This window comes from Dasypus novemcinctus, chromosome 15, assembly GCF_030445035.2.
Source record: "Dasypus novemcinctus isolate mDasNov1 chromosome 15, mDasNov1.1.hap2, whole genome shotgun sequence".
Taxonomy (NCBI): Eukaryota; Metazoa; Chordata; class Mammalia; order Cingulata; family Dasypodidae; genus Dasypus; species Dasypus novemcinctus.
The window spans coordinates 62,036,933-62,058,985 of NC_080687.1; the positions used below are offsets into that span (position 1 = coordinate 62,036,933).

General features: G+C 38.2%; 1 protein-coding gene and 1 pseudogene across 7 annotated transcripts in view; one reads left to right on the top strand and one right to left on the bottom strand.

Annotated features, from left to right (window-relative positions):
• The window catches only part of LMO7 (LIM domain 7), a 231,272-nt gene that overhangs the window by 148,971 nt on the left and 60,248 nt on the right, over positions 1-22,053 (bottom strand). The gene's annotated exons all lie outside the window — the stretch shown is intronic.
• The window catches only part of LOC139436594 (caspase-3-like), a 34,481-nt pseudogene that overhangs the window by 1,467 nt on the left and 10,961 nt on the right, over positions 1-22,053 (top strand).

Consider the following 22,053-nt stretch of genomic DNA (forward strand, 5'->3'; position numbering starts at 1 on the left):
GTGAAGAGGTAAGTTACAGCTTCTATAACAACACACTCTTAACACTTAAAATGAGCAGACAGATTTACACAGGAGTATACACAGTTAACACTAGGTTCCCAGGCTAGGTAAGGTGCTTCTGAATTGCTTCAACTTTGCCTAAAAGGCCTTCTTTATCATTTAATCAAAGTCAACCTTCCACAAAATAAGACTGAAGGTCACTAGCTTCAACTGCCTTGTAGAAAATGAGATGAATCTCCTGGAGAGGTGTTCTTCTCCAGGAAATCACTGAGAAGCCAGTCTTTTGCTAACAGAAATGAAGTGAACCTCCAGGTTGAAAGAGCTCCAAACTGACGGGATAACCCAGAAGGAACAGGAAGCAGTTACATCCATGTCTGCAGGATCCTCCAGGAGCCGGGAAAGAATTTAGAGAGTTGTACAACTCCTGTAGCCATGGGTATAGAACCTCCTTAATAAGGGAGACACTGAGTGAGCTATGGACCCGGCCCAGCTGGTGTCCATGGGCCTGTGGCCCACTCCCCAGAATAGGGTCTGACCAAGCTGCAGCCGGTGCAGATCAAGAATATTTGAGATGAGAAGCAAATTTGGCTCAACTGATAGAGCGTCTGCCTACCACATGGGAGGTCCAGGGTTCAAAGCCAGGGCATCCTGACCCATGTGGTGAGCTGGCCCACGTGCAGTGCTGATGCATGCAAAGAGAGCCCTGCCACGCAGGGGTGTCCGCCATGCAGGGGTGTCCCCTGTATAGGGGAGCCGCACGCACAAGGAATGCACCCCGTAAGGCGAGCCGCCCTGTGCAAAAAAGCACAGCCTGCCTAGGAGTGGTGCCACACACACACACAGCTGACACAGCAAGATGATGCAACAAAAAGAAACACAGATATCCAGTGCCGCTGATAAGGATAGAAGTTGTCACAGAACACACAGCGAATGGACACAGAGAGCAGATGACGGGGGGGTAGGGGGGAATGGGAGAGAAATAAATAAAAAGAATATTTGAGAAGACTGTCAATAGCTGTGTTTTGCCAGGTAGAGCAATGGAGCAAGTGTGAATATATTGTCAATCAAGTGGCTTATAATTGGACTGTGCAGACAGGACGGTGGTAAGCAGGCAGAAAGAGGCTTTATTAAAGCAAATGTAGTGAACCTGAAAGGATAGGTCGTATTCAGAGTAAGAAGTTGGGATTCTATGATGCAAAAGTGAAGCCCTCCAGGGGAATAACTATAATAAATCCCATATTAGGGAGTGGAAGTATAAGTCATGGAAGTAGGCAGTTGGAGAACTGAATCCACCCAAGATGATGGCAGGGTTAGGGTGGGAGGGAATGCAAACAGCAGGGATACTGTGGTCCAGTGAATAAAGGGGAGTAAACGAGAGGTCAGTATAATACTTATGAGGGAGACTGGGTAGTTTACCCAAATGGTATAAGGCATAAAGACTTATATAAGAACATTTTCAAGCCAGTTGTCTGCAAGTGGCATCTTGCAGTTCTGAGTTATATAGGGTATGGGAAAAACAACAATCTCCATTGGGGAAGGCTATAGGGGAAAAAAAGACTACTGGCTTTCACTTAAGGCAAAGAGGTAAGGGAAATGTTTTATGAAAGGGGGAAGAGTTGGGGTGTTCCTGCTGACTTATCAACGTGACTGGGGCTAAAAGGGGTAGTCTGTGGATATAAATGACAGCTGAAAGGAAATTAGCGAATAATCTAGGAAATGGATAACAGTGATTTTGGTGATGGAGGAAGACTGTGATTAACAATATAAATATAAGAATACTCTTCTTTTACAAAGTGCTAAGAATATAGTGATACACAGGAAAATTACAACTAAGATAACTTATGGACAATCGTTAATGGTAACGTAGCAGTTTAATATTGTGAATTCTAAAAATAGACATTGGATTATGTTTGTAAACTGGTCTGTTTCTCAGGATGTATGAGTTGCATTAAATTCAGAGGTTTCACTTATTCTTATCAAATAATGATTAAGGTTTTGACTGGGCCACATCAGTAGGAAATGACACAGCAGAGGAGTTACTGGAAGTTTTGATGCTGGAGCACCAGGCGGTAAACACACAGAAGAAGAACACAGAGGGTTCTACAGACACAGCAGAGGAAGAGAGAGAGCCTGATAGCCTATAGCGCAGCCAAGCCTGGAGAGAAACAAGCCCTGGAAGAGAGACGAGATTTATCCCCGCCTGGAGCTGAAAAAGGAAGAAGGCTGGGACCACAGAGCCTTAAGAGGGAAGGAAAGGCTGAGCCCTTGCAGAGAATGGCAGCCATCTTGCTCCAACACGTGGCAACTGAGTCAGAGTGTACACTTGGACTGGATTGTACAAAGCATGAGACTGTATCACACAAAATCCGGTGGTGGAAGATGGAACTTGGTTAACAGCACAAATATGAGAATATCATTCTCTCACTGACAATAAATAAATAATACTGATATAGGGTGTTAATAATTGGGTGGGTTGGGGGGAAATACATTAAATGTAAGATAAGGGATATACTTAGTGGTAATATTTTGATGATACTCTTTCATAGTTTGTAACAAATATTTCGCAACAATATGAGTTGTTGGTGATGTGAAGATGTATGGAGCCTTGTATGTTTGTTTTGTAAATTCACAAATTTTACTATACATTTATTATGTATGAAAGATATAATTCAATAAAATCTTATTTTTAAAATTATTGAAGGCAGAAGTATGATTGGACCATTTGATTGTGTTTCTTTGAAAAGCACCTATGAATCTTTAGTCCCTGTGAAATCAGATTCCTTTTCAGAGCACTGTCAAATTTGTCAACAAATGTGAAAAGAGTTATCTTTAGCAGCAGTCCTGCTTGGCTCAATTTTGCTTCAGTTTGCATTTAGTTTTTCCTGTGTTTTAGTTTATGAGAAAGTAAAGCTTTTAGTTAAGTAACAATTTTTTTCTTACATGGGCTATAACGTTGTGAGATAAATCTTAAGAACTGTAATTGTATGTGATACTGGCCCAGGACCTAGCATAAAGGTAAGCTTTATAAGAAGCAGGCCTTGCTAATCTACCAGCAGCAAGTACAAGTACCACAACAAATACTACATTCATTTATTGTGTCCTGGAGAACAATTACTTTAGGAAGTCTCATGGCTCAGAGTGGCATCGATGCCTTTCTGGACACATCTAGAGACGCGTTGATTGTTAAGTGATTTTCTTCTGTGTGGTATGTTCAATAGACTCTGAAAGAGACAATCTGCAGGCGGAACTGGAAGGTGCCCAGGTGTTTCGTGGTCAGCTAGAACAAGTTCTTAGAAAAAGCCTGGAGTGCTTAAGGAGGCTGGAGACCCTGGTGGCCACTGGAGGTGAGAAACTGGAAAGTGGGCAAGTTGGTCACAAGAATGCCTTCTGAGCACTGGCAGGTCCAACTGCAGCACAGAATGGAAAACCTGACAGTCTTGCCTGACTTTGGCAGAGTTAACTGGTGACTTACAGTATTAGTCAGGGTTCTCTAGGGAAACAGAATCAACAGGAAATATCTGTCAACAGCATGAGATTTTACAAGAGTCTCTCATGTGACCAGGGGATGTCCAAGTCCAGGTTCCACAGGCAGGCTGCAAACCAGGGCTCCAAAGAAAAAGTCCAATGAATGTCCTTGATGAGTTTCCAGGAGAGGTTGGCTGTCCAGAGACAATCTGGGAAATTCTCTCTGAATGCTGAAATCACTTCCCCTTTTACAGCATTCAACTGATTGGATAAAGCATTACTCATTGCTGAGGGCAATCTCCCTGACTGATATAAACGTAATCAGCCATCTATGCAGTACAGTCACCTGTGACTAAAGCCCATAAAGGTCCTTTTTGTTTTTGTTTCTTTTTTTGTTTGGTTTTTATTTTTATTTTTTTGTTTTCTTTTTCATTTTTTTATCTTTTTTCATCTTTTGTTTTGTTTTATTGTTTTTATTATCTTCCCATAAATGTTCTTGTATTAAAATTAGCTCTGCACTTGCGTGACCAAACAATTGGGTGCAATTACCTGAAGGAGTTGATACATTAGCCTAACCATCACACTTACTAAGACAGAACTGGTACAAGCAACACCAGTTGCAAAGCGAAACTCACTTTAGTTTACCTGTATCTCATTGCATGCATCTTTCTCTAAATTGTATAGTAGAGGCTACAAAGTATATTTACACATTTTAAATAATTTCGTTTTAGTTTTTCCACCCATATTCATGCCCTTCCTTAGCAGCTCCTTCTCATCCCTTCTATGAGCCAGTAAGGTTTATTCCTCTCCTAGGAAAAGAAAAAGAGTTGGGATGTTCACCAGAAAATAATTATTCCAGAACCCAGAATGGAAAGGTCTGGGAGGAAGTATAGAAACTGGGCCAGCAAGGCAAAGTGTTGAGTAGTATAAGGGAGACTTGTCCATCCTGGGTAGTAACTCAAGCCAGCAGGAACACAGCATATCAGTTTAGCTGACTGGTAGGATGTCCTCGACATGATACTAAATATTTCCATGTTGTACCTAATAATAAATAACTTGTGACACAAAGTCAGGTCAAGAACATACAAATCCTGCTTTAATAATAAAGTATTCTGCATTTTGAAACTAATCTCAACCAACTTCCTTTACTTCACACACACCCAGAAGACTGAGGGGATGAATCATATTTCAAACATTAGGTTACTGGTCTATAAACAGTGAAATGTTACAGTTATATTTATATTACCTGAAGCAAAACTAACTTTTTAAAGCTTTTTAAAGAGCACTTTTCTCAGTTGCAGTTTTGTTTAATGAAATCTTTCATTCTTGCTGAAAGAATACATTCCAAACAGACTTACCAAAACTTTCTGTTTATTAAAATTAAATCTCCAGTTTCAACTGTAATTTAAAATAATATTGATAAATATAAGATAAAGATGATCCCTTACATATTTTCAGGAAACTTTCTTGAAGCATTATCAGGAAAAGTAAATGGGATTATTTTTCTGCCAATAGAAATAGTTGTTCATCCATCCATTCACTAAGTATTATTTACTTTCTGAAATGCACAATACTATATGCAAAAAGCAAGGTGGGGAACAAAATAATTTCATAAATCTTTTTTTTTTTTAATGGTACCAGGGCTGGGGAATGAACCCAGGACCTCATATGTGGGAAGCTGGTGCTCAAACACTGAGCACATTAGCTCCCCTGAATTCGTTTTTTCCTTTGTTTGATTGTTATTTGTCTTTTTGTTTTTAGAAGGCACCGGGGACAAAACCCGAGACCTCCAATGTGGGAAGCAGGCACTCAACCGCACGAGCCACATCCACTCCACTCCTCAAAAACCTAATTTTATTGAAACCACATCCAAGACCAGTGCCAGCAATTTATGGGCTATGGGCCAAACAGATTTGGTCCACCCACCTGTGTGTTTAAAAATAAAGTTTTATTAAAACACAGCTTCCCCATTCATTTGCAAATAAGCTTTTGCCCTACAACAGGCACTGTTGCATAGCCACAACACAGACTCTCTGGCCCATAAAGCCCTCTGCAGAAAACGTTTGCCTGTCTCTGTCATTTTATCAAATGCTTTCACTTTTTCATTCAAGTACATCAGTGGTAAACCTAGTCCTGGGTCAGATAATACAAATATACACAAATAGACCATGTTTTGGATGATCTTTCAAAATAGAGGACAAAACACAAAATAAAATGTGGGCTTGGGCTTGGCAATGGTCAGAGAGGGCCCTGAGGGACGGAGGCCCCGCCCAGCCAAGCCTCCTGGGAAGGGGTCGTGCAGCACCTTCCTCCATCCTGCAGTGGCAAAGGGTTGCTCTCTCCCACCCCAGTCAAAGCTAGAGGGGTGAGGAAGCTCCCTACAGGGAGGGAAACGCTATGTTTACAGTTGCTGTACTCAGGAAAACAGCTGCAGTTAACGAAAATGTAATAGGAATGTAATAGGCGAGACACTCTACACCAAGAACTGGAGAGGTTAGCACTGTGCTGGGGAGGGATCCCTCCCACTTTGTGACTGTAGTGAGGCTCCAGCATCACAGCCTGCAGAGACCAGGTGTGCAGCCAGGAGGAAAAGGTGTACCTTGCTAGAGCCACCTTCTTGCAGACATGAAACTTAAGATGTGGAGTGGCTGCTGCCTCCTGGACTAAATGAAAGTGATGTCGAGCTAAATTCTGAAGATGAAGACTTACTTAGCAGATAGAAAGATAAAGATCAGATATTTAGAAAAACAGAACTCTCAGCCCTCGCCACAGATGGGTTAAAAGCTAAAACAGAGGTAACTATAAATGCATATGAAGAGTACCCTTCTGGAATTCCATTAACTATGTGCAGTAAATTTCAAGAATTTCATAAAAACATTCCGAACAAAAAACCTCAACCTCAAGATTCTGGGAGGAAAAGAACAAAATATTTCAGTAAAGACAAACTGAAGAACAAAAAGGCATTTTACAGTGAACAATCCTCAAATGAGCCCAGTGGAAGAATATACTCTATATTTTGGAGTCAATGGCAGGATTTGAAGGAAGAAAAAATAAAAACTGATAGAAAAATTATATCAGGCACTGAAAAGAGCATATACCAGACTGTGGAAGATGACATTATGGGAAAAGCTAAGGAATTCAAAAACCAGCTAGCTACTACAGGGCTTGGTGTGAAAACTGCCAAAGCTATTGCTTGCTACAATTTTGTAAAAATCAAAAGTAAGGCTAAAAATTCCCTGATTGTTCAAAAATGAAAAAAACTTCCATGGAGGGTTGAAACAAAGGATAATAGAGAAACCAAAAGCAATACGGTATGCCTGTAACTTCACCAGAGTTCAAGACATTTCTAGGCTCCAAGTGCTCAATTTGCTAAAAAGATTTTCCTAGTTAGGTTACATGGAATTGATAAAGTAAAAAGCATAATATTTGAGGGTTGATCATCAAATCCCTTCAATCTTTTTCTAAGGAATTTATCTTATTGAAGGGAATGAAATGAAGCCTTCTGGTATTAGAATAAGAAATCGAAATCATAAACACCGGAAAATGATCACATTGTTTTTATATCAAAAGAAAACAGTGTAAAATCCATTTTTTATCTACTTGGTAGAGAGTAACCAATGAACTACTTATACTTTAACTATTTAACTGTATTTATTCCAGAATTTTGTTTTTAAGACTGGTTTCTGTTTATAATGGATTAGTCATAAGGGCCAAGAGAGTCTCAATTGATTATCTTTACAAATTAATTTACTTAATTTTATAAAAGTAATTACTAAATTGTTCTGGGGAGGCAGTGGAGTTAATATTTCACAGTAACATGGCAAAAGCCAACTGATTAATTTTCAGATACTTTCAGATAAAATAGTTCAATTAAAAAAAAGAAAATATAATATATATGTGCTACATAATGAATACTGTGGAGTACCTACCTACAGAGAAAGATCTTAAAGAAAAAAATTACATTTCATTGGAGTTAATCATGTAAAGAAAAGGGAGAGGAGTATAAAATCAGTGGTACAAAGTTCTCTTCACTCTGAAGACTGCCCTTCTTTCCCACAGTGCTCATGGGCATTGTAAAATAGGGAATCAGTAAAATATTTGTTGAATGAATACTGCCCTCTGGTGGCCCAGAAGCCCTGTCCCCCACTGGGGATTTCTCCCAAATCACCCAAATTTTACTGTTACAGAAAAAAGATTGAGGAGAAATCCTTGGCTTGTGGGGCCTCTTTTCCCCGTGAAGTAGTAAGAATGAGTAGTCATTTTCTCCTATTTATCATCTCTTATGGTCCACCGTTAGTTCCTATATATCTAGGCTATTAGAAGTTTTCTCCACCTTCTCTAATTAATTTTTGGATGGGTCAGGCACCATCAGATCTCAGAGAGCTATGTATCAAAGGTAAGTCTGAAAGCATGGCCTTCATTTCACCATGCTCTTCATGAGCCATTTTGGTACAAATAAAAAACAGCTGAGTACTGAGTTAGTTTCCATAGGACACATCAAGTAAATATTCCACAGGCTCAAGGGCTTCCTCTTGTTGGGAAGGCCTGGAGGCCACTCAAGACAAGCAGATGAGGAGATTAAAATGCATTGCTAGACTTTTATCTTTTAATTGGTATCTTTCTTTGGCATTTCTTTGGAAGACAACAGTGTGGGATGAGGGTTTTAGTTTCCTTCCACTTTGTGCAAACATGGGTCAGTCCTAACCAGAGGGGGGAGAAGGTGGGGAGGAGACACAAATATGTGGCATAGCAGCCGCATTCCCTGTGACCAGCAGGGTTCACAGAAACTGCAATCCCAGGTTACTCCAAGTTTATATCTGCTTCAACAGGATGTTTACTGAGCCTCTGCTATGCAAAATGAAATAAAGGCAAATTCCATGGAAAATCAAAACCAAAGAATACTGAGAAGTGAAACCTTTTCTTGCTCCCTAACAAATTCTGGGGAAATTACCTATGTGATAGAGTACTAGAAAGTAATAGAAAACATGCTTAAAGGTTACAATATTTCTGCTTTTATAGAATAATTTACAAATAGTTAAAAGACATCTATGTAAAATTTACCTGAGTTAGCCCAAAAAATCAGTGTCATAGAAATCAGACCTTGAAGGGGCCCCTAAAATCACCTAATAACTTATATCCAAACCTTTGTAAACTGTAAATCACTATACCATAAGGAGAGAAATTAAGGCTCTTCTCTGAAAGTAATGAATAAAACTAAAATGGGTAGCTCCAACTCAGCCAATCTTTGTATTATAGAACTTAAAATCCATCCACAGCTCCCTGTACTTTCAAGATTAAAACCTCAACTTCTGAGCATGGCACAAAAGGTGCTTCAATATCAGCCCCTGCCTGCTTCTCCACCTAATTTCCCACCATTCCCCACACATTTTTACCCCAAGCCATAAAGAAGACTGGGAAACCAACCATCATTCTCATTCTACTTCTGCCCTTTCTCCATGCTTTGACGCTTGCTCTCTACTTCACCTGTAATGCCCTTTGTGTCAGATTTGTATTACCACTGAATAAATATCCATACTCCCCAACCCCACTGATGTTGGTCTTAGACACGTGACTTGCTTTGAACAACAGAATGTGAACAGAACTGATAGTTCTGAACAAAGGTTTTTAGAACCATTGCTGGTTTCTACCAGCTCTCTTAAGTGTTTGTCCTCTGCCATGAAAGCAACATGTCTCAGATATTACATGCTCTTTCAGTCCAAGACCTATAATAAGAAGACACGTGTAGTGTGCTTGAATCCAACTTGCAGCCTGGAGCTGATCCCAGCCAAGGTCAACCCACAGACCAATGAGTAAAAAATAAACATTTCTTGGTGAAAGCCACCAAGTCTTGAGGTTGTTGGATAGCATTATTGTGGAAAAACCTGATTAAACACCCTTGCACCATTTCTTCACCTGAATAAATTTTACTCCTTCCTAAGGCTAAGCTCCTCTAGTGTTGTAGAAGTTGAGAGGTTCAATTATTTGCGTATGAAAAGACCAGGACTCAGCAATAATTTTGGGAAGGAAAAAGGAAGTTATGTATGCCCAGCAGGACTTGGGAGCTTTCTGTTCAAAACCCAAGCATCGAACAAGATTTTTGAGTTCTTTTTATACAGAGGAAGGGCCAAATGATTCTTTGTTCAGTGCTCGATAATTAACATATATCTTTTACATTCTAGGTAAGCTTTCAGCATGGATGTCATACATTCCATGTAAGCTTTCGTACATTTGATTTGCATTTTCCCTGAATATTTAAAGTTTATAGAGTTTGCATTGCTAAATTGTTTTTCTGGGACTGGAGTCGTTGCCATGGTTACCAAGGGCAGAGCTGCAGCTCTTACTGTCCCACATGCACAGCTCAGAACACATACAGCTCAGGTTATCTACGAAGAGATGAACAGCCTCCACCCATAGCCCATACCATTTCCCCCTTTATGCCAGCTTAACTTGCTAAGCTTTGGCACAATTATTGTTGGGTTATGACGTGGGCGGCTGTTCGCTGTTTTGATTGATTACTCCACTTATCAATTTCTCAGTGAGGACCTAAAGACAAAGTTCCTGGGTAGCATCCGGGGCTTACCCTGTTTTCAGAAGAAGTTCTCATTCTGCAGAGTAGAATCCTGGGGGTGGGGCCCCCCAGCAGCCATCCTGGGGGTTACTGGTGCTTTCGTGGATTTCTTGCCAGGCTCCAGATCCATCTATTACTTTTATTTTACCCTTAGAGAGTTTACACCTTTAATCTTAAAGGGGTGCTGAAGGGAGATGATCTCTTTTCTGTAACTACTTCCTGCTGGCCATAGGTTGTAGTCCTTACCTAACAAGGTGTAAGAACTTTGTCATTTTATTTTGACTGGAGGAAGATGGATCTGGCATTCTGTATGAAGATGGATGAAGTTTTCATATGGCTAATAAGATGTTCATTCTGAGAGAAACAATTTAATTAGAATTTTGGAATACCTGTTTTTAAAAGAGGACATTGGATTACAGAGGTAGACAAAGTTAGGTGCCTATAAAGATGGCACCCTTTTTAAGAGTTGGTGGGGAACAGTATATATATAAATAACTTAAATATATATATATATTTAAGTTATTTATTTTCAGAGAGAAATTGTAATAGACAACAGTATTAGGTACTTAGCCTTGTTTGGAAGATGCATTTCAGACTGTTTAATGATAGGCACTCATGTGCTTTGTCAGGTGCTTCTGGTGAATTGGTTTCTTTTGGGCAGTTGGTTTCATTCAGGATTAGTGCACCAAGTTGATAATTCTCTTAGTTTTTAGCTGTGGGAGTGATGAGAACTACAGAATAAAGTTTTTTTAATTTGGTTTTAATTGTACAATTCCTGGTAATTTTGACTATTTAATAGATGACCCATCACTAGGAAGCAAACCTCGTTTCATTACACAGTAGAGTACAGTAGAGTAGTAGAGTGGCTGAGCCTGGCACAAATCAACCAGCTACCAAAAGCCACTGGTGACCCCACTGTTTTTAGCTAAGATGGCTACCTTATTTTATAGACATGTTTATTAACAATTTAGAAAATGAAGTTTACCAGGAATTTAACATGTTTAATGTACTTTTGTACATGATTTAGAATAGAAAAGATAATAACTATTAGGCATATATTTTTTTAAGATTTATTTATTTCTCTCCCCTTTCCCCCCACCCCACCCCGGTTGTCTGTTCTCTGTGTCTAATTTGCTGTGTCTTCTTTGTGCACTTCTGTTGTTGTCAGCGGCACGGGAATCTCTGTTTCTTTTTGTTGCGTCATCTTGTTGTGTCAGCTCTCCATATGGGCGGCACCATTCCTGGGCAGGCTGCACTTTCTTTCGTGCTGTGCGGCTCTCCTTACGGGGAGCACTCCTTGCGCATGAGGCTCCCCTACGTGGGGACACCCCTGCGTGGCAGGGCATTCCTTGCGCGCATCAGCACTGTGAGTGGGCCAGCTCCACACAGGTCAAGGAGGCCCAGGGTTTGAACTGCGGACCTCCCATGTGGTAGACGGACGCCCTAACCACTGGGCCAAGTCCACCACCCTATTAGGCATATTTAGAACAGGATAAAGGTACAGCACTTAATATTAACGTACTACTTAATACACAAGGATTCTGAGTTGCAATTAATAGTTTTAAGTTTTAGGTTTGTAATACATTACATGTTATCTCTCCATGGGAGCAGGCCATAATGACAATTTGTATTTAAGTTTTACTTATGCTATTCTGGTGATTATGGCTCCACTTGGTATGTTCTTCACACAGTGAGCAAGCCACAGCATCAATGATCCTAGAGAGAGGTAGTTTCCAGCATTTTACTGGCCTGGTGCATAGTGCTCTCTGGTACTATGGAACAGTGTCAGTGTACATTTGGCTGTACCAAGCCATCATTGACTGCTGCAGGAGTTTGAAACTGCAACATAGTTTCCATCGACTTCAGGAGCACAACCATAGCCCTGATGTAGTAAATACTTCCATTGTCTGGCGAGTCAGTGACCAGCCTAGCCAATAACTCCTATGGAGAGGCAACCTGTAATGTATTCAAGGCCTGGTTTGAATGCACAAGAGAGTTTAACAATGCTTAAGTTTATCTCTTGATTTTTTTATATCTTTTAAACATTTCCAATGCAATGTATTACATACCAAATGACTTTGCTTACTTCTACAATTTTACCATGAAAATATTAGTAGGTATTTTACTTTAGTAATAGAGCGGGGAAAAACTATTTTTCATTGTTAAAATGAAGATGGAAGATTCCTAACGGAATCAAGTTAACTTTCCATTTACTTAAATATGCACCTTGCAGTAACTTTCAGACAGGTTTTATTACCACAAAGTTACTTTTTGCCATCAATGCCAATCCAGATTTTAGTTAACACTGGCTTTTAGAACTAGAATCATTTAAACGTTTCAGTTTGGAAGATGTTTTTACAACTTTTTACAATTGACCACAATTGCCAGTCTATACTCCAGATTACAATCAGCAACCAAGTTATCCCATGCATTTAAGAGAGAGAGTGGTTTTACACTTAATTTAATTTCATTAAACACAAGCTTAAACAGTTCCCATTATTTTAAAGATTCAAACACAAACAAAGTTAACTTATCAACCTTGTATTTATAAAACTAAGAGATAATAGTTAAGCTAAACAAGTTCAAATTGTTATTAAGTAAAGAATGTTGTTTTCCTTCTTTACAGGGGCTTAAAACATTTGTTTTTGATAACTTTGAAACTGAATAATTTCAAAAGCATACTAACTTTTAGGGTCTGGAACATAAAGCAATTATTTAACTTGTTTTAATTATAATTTAATGAGGATTTCATAGCTTTTTAACAGTTCTGTATATTTAGATTTTACATGACCTTTTATACTATTTAGTTTAATATGGGTTTTAGAAATATATTTTATTACTTACATAACTGCATATTTAACTTTAGCAATTTGAGCAAATAGACAGACATGAATAGTATGATACAGAAACACCATTTAATTATTTAAAACTTTCTCTTTCCTGGTTAATTCAAAATATAGTTCCCTTACTGGTTACATTGTTGTTTGGAGGGGGCCTGGCAAGCATTTGCGCTTTTGTTTAGACTGGAAAGAAACTGGGTAGCTTTTACTCATTTTTTTTCTTTGAGACAGCCTGAACAAAGTTGGGGGGGGAGGTTGTTTAGTAAGGCCTGGTACCCTAGGAAGAGTACTGCTTACTCCTGGAAAACCTGGCAACAGTTATTTTTGGTTTCTGGTGGAAATGGCCAATTAGAATTAATTTATATTATTTTAAAGGAAGGAAAAGACAGTTTTTCCTTTAAAAGGGTAAAGAAGAAATGAGAAAACCAAAAATATTTAGAATGGCATAAAAGTAATATGCATAAACCCCTTTCCTTCTAATTTAACTATTAAGTCTTTAAAGTTAATTATTAAGTTGAATTGCTAAGGGGTGGAATGGTAAGCTAAGGTGAATGTGAATGTAGTTCATAATTACCATCACAATAGTTAAAGACCAGGGGTGAAATTAGTTATAAAATAACTATAGAATAAGTTTAAGTAATAACTACCACCATCACAATAAGCATTAGATAAACCTGAAGTAGCCATAAATAGAGGCAAATTAATTCAATATCACTATTACAATAGCCAAAATCCAGGCCACATTTACTCCGTTGTAGTAGCTTTTGTTATAAATTTATATATATATATAAAGATGCTTATACAATGATTTTAATTCTTACAGTTTTTAGTACATTTTACTTTAAGATGAATTGGATACCTTTATTAATTAAGTTGCAAGAACCTTATTAGTAACAACCCTGCAAGTTTTCCTGTTTTTTCCTTAGTAACTGAACAAATTTCATCTGCGGGTTATGCACTTAATTCACCAGCAAGACAGCATTGGCATTTAAAGATTCATTTTAAGTTACCTTTTACTGTGATTTTTTTTTAGGCACAAGCAAACTGACAAAAGCCAAACACAGATTTTAAAGTTGAATACAAAGTTAAGCACAGATGAAAACAGAAGAATTCCATATCCTTAGCATTTTAAGGAACTCCCTGACCCTAACTGATAGCACTTTGTAAGATCTCATTTCAGTTACTATTTACATCTTTTATAGGCACAACTGAGTTTAAATTGAGAAGTTGGGGTTTATTGTTTTCAAACAATAACGTCCTTCCTTTAGACAACTTTACAGCTTAAAACATTTCAAAGCATTTCTACACAGACTTACAAAGAGAGAGATTCAGAAAAGCAGAACCTAGGCAGAAGTCGATTTATTTTGGCCTTTGATGCTTTAGGGAGGGAATTTTACTGCATTTATTCAGGTATTGCTTGGTGCACCCTTTTACCTTCCCCCTTCCAGGCAGTCAGGTGAATAGTAATTAAATAGGAATGTGGCTTATGAATAGAAGGCATGGACTCACTGTAAGGGGGCAAGCCACTACCCCTTCCCAGCTCTCTGCTTTTGTTATGCATCCTCCTAAAGGGAGGAGGGGAGAGAAGGTAATGGTACCAAGTCCCAGGCTGCTTAAATGGCTTGAAAGAAATTTTCAAATTTGGCGCCTTCCTGGGGACCCACCCCCTCACCCTGGCAGGGCTATGATTTAAGTTACTGATTCTATCAGCTGCCCTGACTGGGGCCAGTTTTAATAAACTTGGGTGTGCAGCGTGGGCACAGACAAAGACAATCTCCACACTACAGTAAATGGGGCAGACCCAGAGAAGCAAGACAGCAGAGCATGCACACATTCAGACTCCATGGTTTTGCTTTATAAACTAACATCAATTCACTCCTTTGCCAATGGCAAGGGAGGGTTCCAGCTTAACCAAAGTTTACCACTTGACATAATTACACAATCTTAACACCAACATTTAGCAGATACAGACAGAAGGAAAAACTTATCAATCTGATTCACAATTTTTATATATTTTCTTCGGCATGGCTGTCCCCACAGCCATTACAAACTTTAGAAAAAGAGAACACTTAACATTAACATCTGAACAGAATCTCCTGCTTGTGCTTGCTGTCTATAAAGCAAATTCATCTGCAATTCAGCACCAAAACAAAAGATTCCAGCTAGACCTTTTCACTGCTTAACTTTACACCCAGACCAAGCTTCACTAGAAAGCTGATTCATGTTCCTATAACCAAGTTTTTCAAAATCCAGACCAATTTCCAGAATATTAGGACTTGAACCTATAAACATCCTTTCTTATTATAATCAAGCCTTCACTACCCCAGCGTAGACAAGACCGACCGGAACCAGATGCTAACATACAGTTAGACAAACCCAAACACCAGCCTTTTTTCCTTTTTTTTCTTCTTTCAGACCTGGAGGAGATGGCTTCCCCCCGAATTTCTGGAAGTAATGGGGTCTCCTGGGAGGTGATTGGGCTCCCTTTCCTAGCAATTAAAGCTAGGGTTTTTCCTGACACTATGCTCCCCGGGGAGTCTCACCTTCTTCTGTGTTTAGAGTCTTTTTCATTCCCAGAATTTTTTCCAGACCTTCTGTTGCCCTCGGTTTTTATCAGGAGGAATCCAGTGAAGCCCAAATCTTTCCTGGATTAAATGTAATCCAGGGGTGCCCAGAGTTGGGGTTCACCTGAGTCCTCCCAGCTTCCTTGGGGATCCGGAAGGGGTAGTGAAATGCTACTTTCCGTGGCCTTCCTTTGCAAATCCCAGGAGAGCCCCCAAAAATGTTGTAGAAGTCAAGAGAGGTTCAATTATTTGTGTATGAAAAGGCCAGGACTCAAATAATTTTGGGAAGGAAAAAGGAATTTATTTACAGCCAGCAGGACTTGGGAGCTTTCTGTTCAAAACCTGAGCCTCGAACAAGATTTCTGAGTTCTTTTTATACAGAGGAAAGGCCAAATGGTTCTTTGTTTCAGTGCTCAATAAGCTTGAATTAACATATATCTTTTACATTCTAGGTAAGCTTTTAGCATGGACTTTATACATTCCATGTAAGCTTTTCACATGGACTTCATACATTCCATGTAAGTTTTTAGCATATTTGGTGTGCATTTTCCCTGAATATTTAGTTTATAGAGTTTGTATTGCTAAATTGTTTTTCTGGGACTGGAGTTGTTGTCATAGTTATCAAAGGCAGGGCCGCAGCTCTTACTGTCCCACACGCACAGCTCAGGACACATACAGCTCAGGTTATCTATGAAGAGATGAAGAGCATCCCACCCATAGCCCACACCACTAGCTGTACAGGATATAAAACATCAACATCTTCTAGAACTGCCTTTCCCACCCTTTTCACCTTTGAATGAGTAAAATCCATGAAATACCTCTCTTTTTGCCTTACCATTTTTGACTCAGCACCTAGCAAAGCACCTATGACATACCAGACAAATACTTGCAGAATGGAAGAGCAAGATATAGAGCTAGTCTAATTTATTTGGATATAAAGCAAAATGGTTTCTACATAAAAGGTGCACAAGAAATGTTTTCTGAATATATATATATATATATATATTTCTATATCTCTTTCTCTCTATATATATATGGTGATACATATATTAACAAAGGAGAGGACAAAACCAATAATACAGGCCTACTAGAATGTTACAAAGATGGAAATGGCTGCAAATAGAGGAAATAGGGCTTTATCACTGGAGATGTACCAGATGCTGTGTAGTCTTTAACAAACTCACAATTCTAGGAAAGCCTATATTCTAGATAATCATTTGCTTAGTGTCCCACACAGTTTTACCCAGCCAGAAGGACAAGAAAGAATTTAATTCACTGATGAACACTGAGTAATATGCCAAGCAAGATTAATCATGTGACATCACAACCACTTGGTTTAAAGGAAATTTCAGACAGAAAAAAAAATTCTCTATTTTCTAACACTTGCCTGTTCCATTTACAATCTAGATCCGAACACTTACTCCTAAAGAAATACTATGCTGAATTCCCACATGTAAAGTGATAAAAGCAGAGCTGCTCTGTTTGAAGGGAAGGGAGGGGAGAGGAGGGGAGAAGATTCTGAATACCACTGGAAAGCCTGGTACCCTCCACATCCCATCTCCACCCCCATCTCCAAAGGGTCACCAGGGGAGACTTCTGCTCTGTAGAGCCCCATTTGAAAACTTTCCTCAAAAGAGCAAAGTTATAGGGAAATATGCAAAGCAGATTAAGACACACAAGGAATCTAGCTTATCTCCACTATAAGAGTTTCAACAAGTTCACTAAACTTGGGTGTGTTATGTAATAAATTGAAAACCTATTAGTTATTCTGTAATTTTTTTCACTAATTATCCCAAACACCTAGAAAAGTCACTGGTACTCAAATATTTATTGAATATTTATTGAACATAATATAAATATCAATACACAACATATCCCCAGTTTTTTCCAGTTCTGATTTTAGATATTGGTAGGAATTGAGTGGCAAAGGTTAACCTTCCTAGAGAATATTTGCAACAACAACAAAAAAATGAATAAGTAAATAGAGCTCTAATTAGTCAAAGGTATTAAATTAAATTTTTATAGAGGGGACCTTCCCTGGTGTTTGCCTCTGGCCGGCGGCCATGCCATTACTCAGCATATGCCAGCCTTCATTGGTCTCTAATGTATATGTGATGAGCTATGTATCCTCTGGATTAAACAAACAAAATCCAGGGGATAAAAATACTTGAGCTTATTCCATACCATAAATAAGGTCTTCAAAACTCTCCTTTCAATAGTGGTAGACTGCTCTTATCTTAGGCACCAAAATAAAAAGCTGTCCTACCAGGATGTGATCCAGAAATAAAACTTCATAATTTTCATATTAAAAGTTTCAATTATAGGCTTAAAGTTAAAGTTCAAATTACTATTTTTAACATCTGACAAGTAAAGCACTTTGAGAAGCCTTACAAGCAACCACCAAGGAATTGCCACATTATACAAAGGTAGTACTCCTATATCATTGTTTTTTATTTACTTAGCCCTCTCAGTGGCTAAAAGCTTTGTTAATAATGAAATGCCTTCTCATCTCTGTTAGCTAGTGAAACAAGGGTTGAATTTCACATTCAATTAGTAGCTGCTGTGGAATGCATTAAATAAGGAATGTTTTATCTGCGAGCTGAACAAACCTAATCTTAAGGTGTGGATAGATACAAAGAGAGGGACATTCATAGAATTCAAAGAGGATCAACACCTAACAAACTCCTGCTCCACACCCTGGTGTTACATTACCTGCTACACAGCTTGGAAGGTCCATTTCCCTCGGCAGTCACGACGCTCAGAAGGTACTCCCATTAATTGAAAGAAACCCGCTTTGAGTGCCTGGCGTCTTTGTGTCTTTGTGTATTACTTAGGTATAAGAGCAAGCCCAGGAAAATCCTTTTTGTGAACCATAATTTCATTAACAAGCACAAAGATTAGAAAATAGGAACCATCAGTGGTTCACCAAATATTCAGCCTGGAGAAAGGCATATGCTTAAAATTTAATATGCTATACCTGATGGCACAATTTTATTCATCCACTCATATAACCAACACTTACCTATTATGTTCCAGGCAGGATGCTAGGGTACTTTTGGTAGGAATGTGCTACACCTAACAGTGTATATATATATTTATTGGTAACTTGATTTTGTATGTGCAGTAAATGACAAACATGCAGTTTTAGGTAACAGTTACAGAAATTTCCCTTGTATCTTAATTATTATTTTGCTTCTTAGTTAAGAAACACTGTATAAATGATATCCTCATGGTTTGGGGGTTGGTGTGTTTGTTTTTTACAAGAAAGAAAAATATGCAAGGCCAATTGTAAGTGTTATTAAGCATCATGTCTCTTTGACCACTTTCTTCAACCAAGTTAATAACGGTCATTCTTAACTCAAAGAATAGTGTTCCAGCAATGAATGGTTGGATAACATTTAGTTACAGAGCTCTCTGTCTCTCTCTCACAGAAAGCTCACCAACCATGCAGGGCATGCCTCTAGCTAGAAAGATGTCTTAAGATGTGTTTTGTTGTTTCAGAATTCTGCCACAACCATAGAAGAGATGATAATATTATCCAAAAGAGTATGTTTAATTTATTCTTGGAACTAAAAGAAAATGCTAAAACGAAGATGGGGAAAAGGTTATATCAGTCTGAAAAAAATAAAGCCCAATTTCCTAAACAAGTTTATTGAAGATATTATTTCATGAAAATATTTATTTTAGAATCACAGGACCGAGCTTAAATTTGGCTTAAAAAATATTTAAAACTGAAAGGAAATACAGGGTACAAATATGTCTGAAGATTTTGCTGGTATAATTTAACCTGAAGATAGAATTATAAATAAGAAAACAAGATAGGCAGTTGAAACTGACTCTGAAACACTATGTGCTATTTTGGCAGATGTAATCCAGTAATTTCAACAAGTTATAACTTGTTTTTTCTTTATAATTACATCTCTATTTTTTTTTAAAGATTAAAAATTACTTATTTCATTACTTTAATGGATATATTATCCATATGTTAAAACCAAATGGATAATTTCCTTTGAGCAGATTTTCTCTGTCTTCCAAATACCAGGCTAATCCTCAGTGAGAAAACCAACACTATTTATAGATTGCATCATATTTCAATGTAATTTGGTATATGTTCCATATCTCAAGTTCAATTTGGGGAAGGCCAACATATTAGGTACAAAAACTAAGAATTTAGTCCTTCATCATTATATTCTTCCACTGAATTTCACCTTCTGCTTTGAGTTTGTCAACCACCTATATACACAGAAGCACTCTGACCTCTGCTGCCAGAAATTGGAACTTTTCCCACAAGTCTACCTCAGTTACATTTTCCTGCAAAGTTTATAGCATTCATAACAACGTTTCCTAAAGTATAACCCACAATAATTTCCTTGATGTCCTATAAGTGCTAGGAAACTTTTTTAAACATTGAAATTTCATTTGATGATAAATCTTCTAAAATTCTTACATATTATCTATGCAAAAACAATTCTTTTGCAATATTAATTCAAATCATAAGACATTTTATAGAATTAGTAAGTGTTTCTTAAATTGATATCACCCAGTACACTCTTGGAAGTCAGAAACACTAATCTACAGTATCAACAAGTTCAGATTTTTTTTCTTTAAGTATTGTTTTCCTTAGGGTAAAAATGTTAAGTTTTGTTAAGCTCACTTTAGTATGCTACAGCTAAAATTTGTCAGGAAAGAGGATATTAAGTCATGCATCAATTTTATGAAACTGCAATTCAATAATGAATGAATCATTTTGTTGGAAATTTTCTATTTCTTTAATAGGCAAGTTGAAACTTTAAAAGTGACTAGTATCCCAGAAGAAACTAGGAGTGCTATTTAAACTCCTCCGTTAGATTTACCAGTGAGTTCATTAATATATTTAAGAAATGTCTAATTGAATACCAAATAAACTGCAATCACGTCAAAGCATTAAAACATATATGCAAAACTGGTAAAATCAGTTATAAGAGTATGAGTGGCTATTATTTTCATTTGCATTTGCAGCATTTTCTGTATTTTCCTCAATAAACCTGTACTGTCTTTATAATCAGAACAAAATACCTTTTAAATTGCATTTTATAAGGGAATTTAGTTTACAGTAAATGTGGTGTAACATTTATGGATACATAAGGGAGAGAAACAACAGAAAACCTAGTTAAGAGTAACTTAAAGATAAAGATCTTTTTTTACATAGCAAAATAGCCAGGGTAAACCAGTCTAGCAATGCCATCAGGGTTCCAAGTTCTTTCCACCCTTAGTATGCTGACCTCATCTTCTTGGGTTTTTTGTCTCAAGTCACAAGCAAGGATATCTGAGCACTACAAAATCACTCAAGTAGGAAAAAGGGGGAAAGAGTAAGCCCAAATAGTTATACTGGCAGTCTATCCTTCTTCCCCAGCAAGGCAATGTGCTTTCCTGGAAGCTTCACCCTGCAGTCCTCTGTCACTCAAACCATGTCCCTAGCAGTAAGGGTGTCTGAGAAAATAAATCTTTCACCTGGGTACGTTAATATCCTCATAAAAGTCAGGGCTCAGATAGTAAAGAGGAAAATAAGATAGGCAACTTGTAATGTTTGCCATAGGTATTTCAGATCATGGAAAAAAGATGAGTTTTTCACTTAATGTGTTGGAACATCTGAGCAGTCATCTGAACAAAAAATAAAGTTACATCCATAGATCATGCCTTTTGCATAAATTAATTTCCGGGACACTGGTTAATTTAAAGCATAAAAGGTGAACCCATAAAATAACCTAAAAGACTTAGGAGAATTTTTATACTCTAGGAATGAGAAAGGCATCTGTACAATGCAAATCAAGAAATCATGAAAGAAAAAGGAAAAAAAAAGTATGTGCTGATTTTATTAATAAGTTTCTACATGGAAAAGCAGAACACCACCAAAAGACAAAACTAAGGGAGGAAAACACACTTGCAACCCACATTATAGGCCAGGAGGTGATTACCTTCATAAAGAAAGGGCTCCAATAAAAAAGGCAGGGGTGGGGGAGGTAATAAAAAGTTAAAACAAAAGATGATACAGGAGAAGCGGATATGGTTCAACTGACAGAGCATCCATCCACTTACCATATAGGAGGTACAGGGTTCGGAAACCAGGGCCTCCTGGCCCATGTGGTGAGCTGGCCCACCACAGTGCTAATGCTCACAAGGAGTGCTGTGCCATGCAGGGTTGTCCCTCGTGTGGTGGAGCCCCACACACAAGGAGTGTGCCCAGCAAGGAGAGCCGCCCCATGCAAAAAAAAGGGCAGCGTGCCCAGGAGTAGCGCCACACACATGGAGAGCTGACACAGCAAGATGACACAGGCTGCCAGTGCTGCCCGACAAGAATGCAAATGGACACAGAGAGCAGACAACGGGGAGGGGGGAAGGGGAGAGAAATAAATAAAAATAAAATCTTTTAAAAAATATATTAGCATCTCTTAAAAAAAAAAAGAAAAGAAGATACATGTTCGTAAACATATTAAGAGATGATCAGCCTCACTTATCGGATATATACAGTGGGGATGTAAAGTGATAAAGCCTCTAGGGAGGAAAATTGGCAATACTTACCAATGTGAAAAATGCACATTCCTATAACCAACAATTCAGCTGCTGGGAATTATCCTAC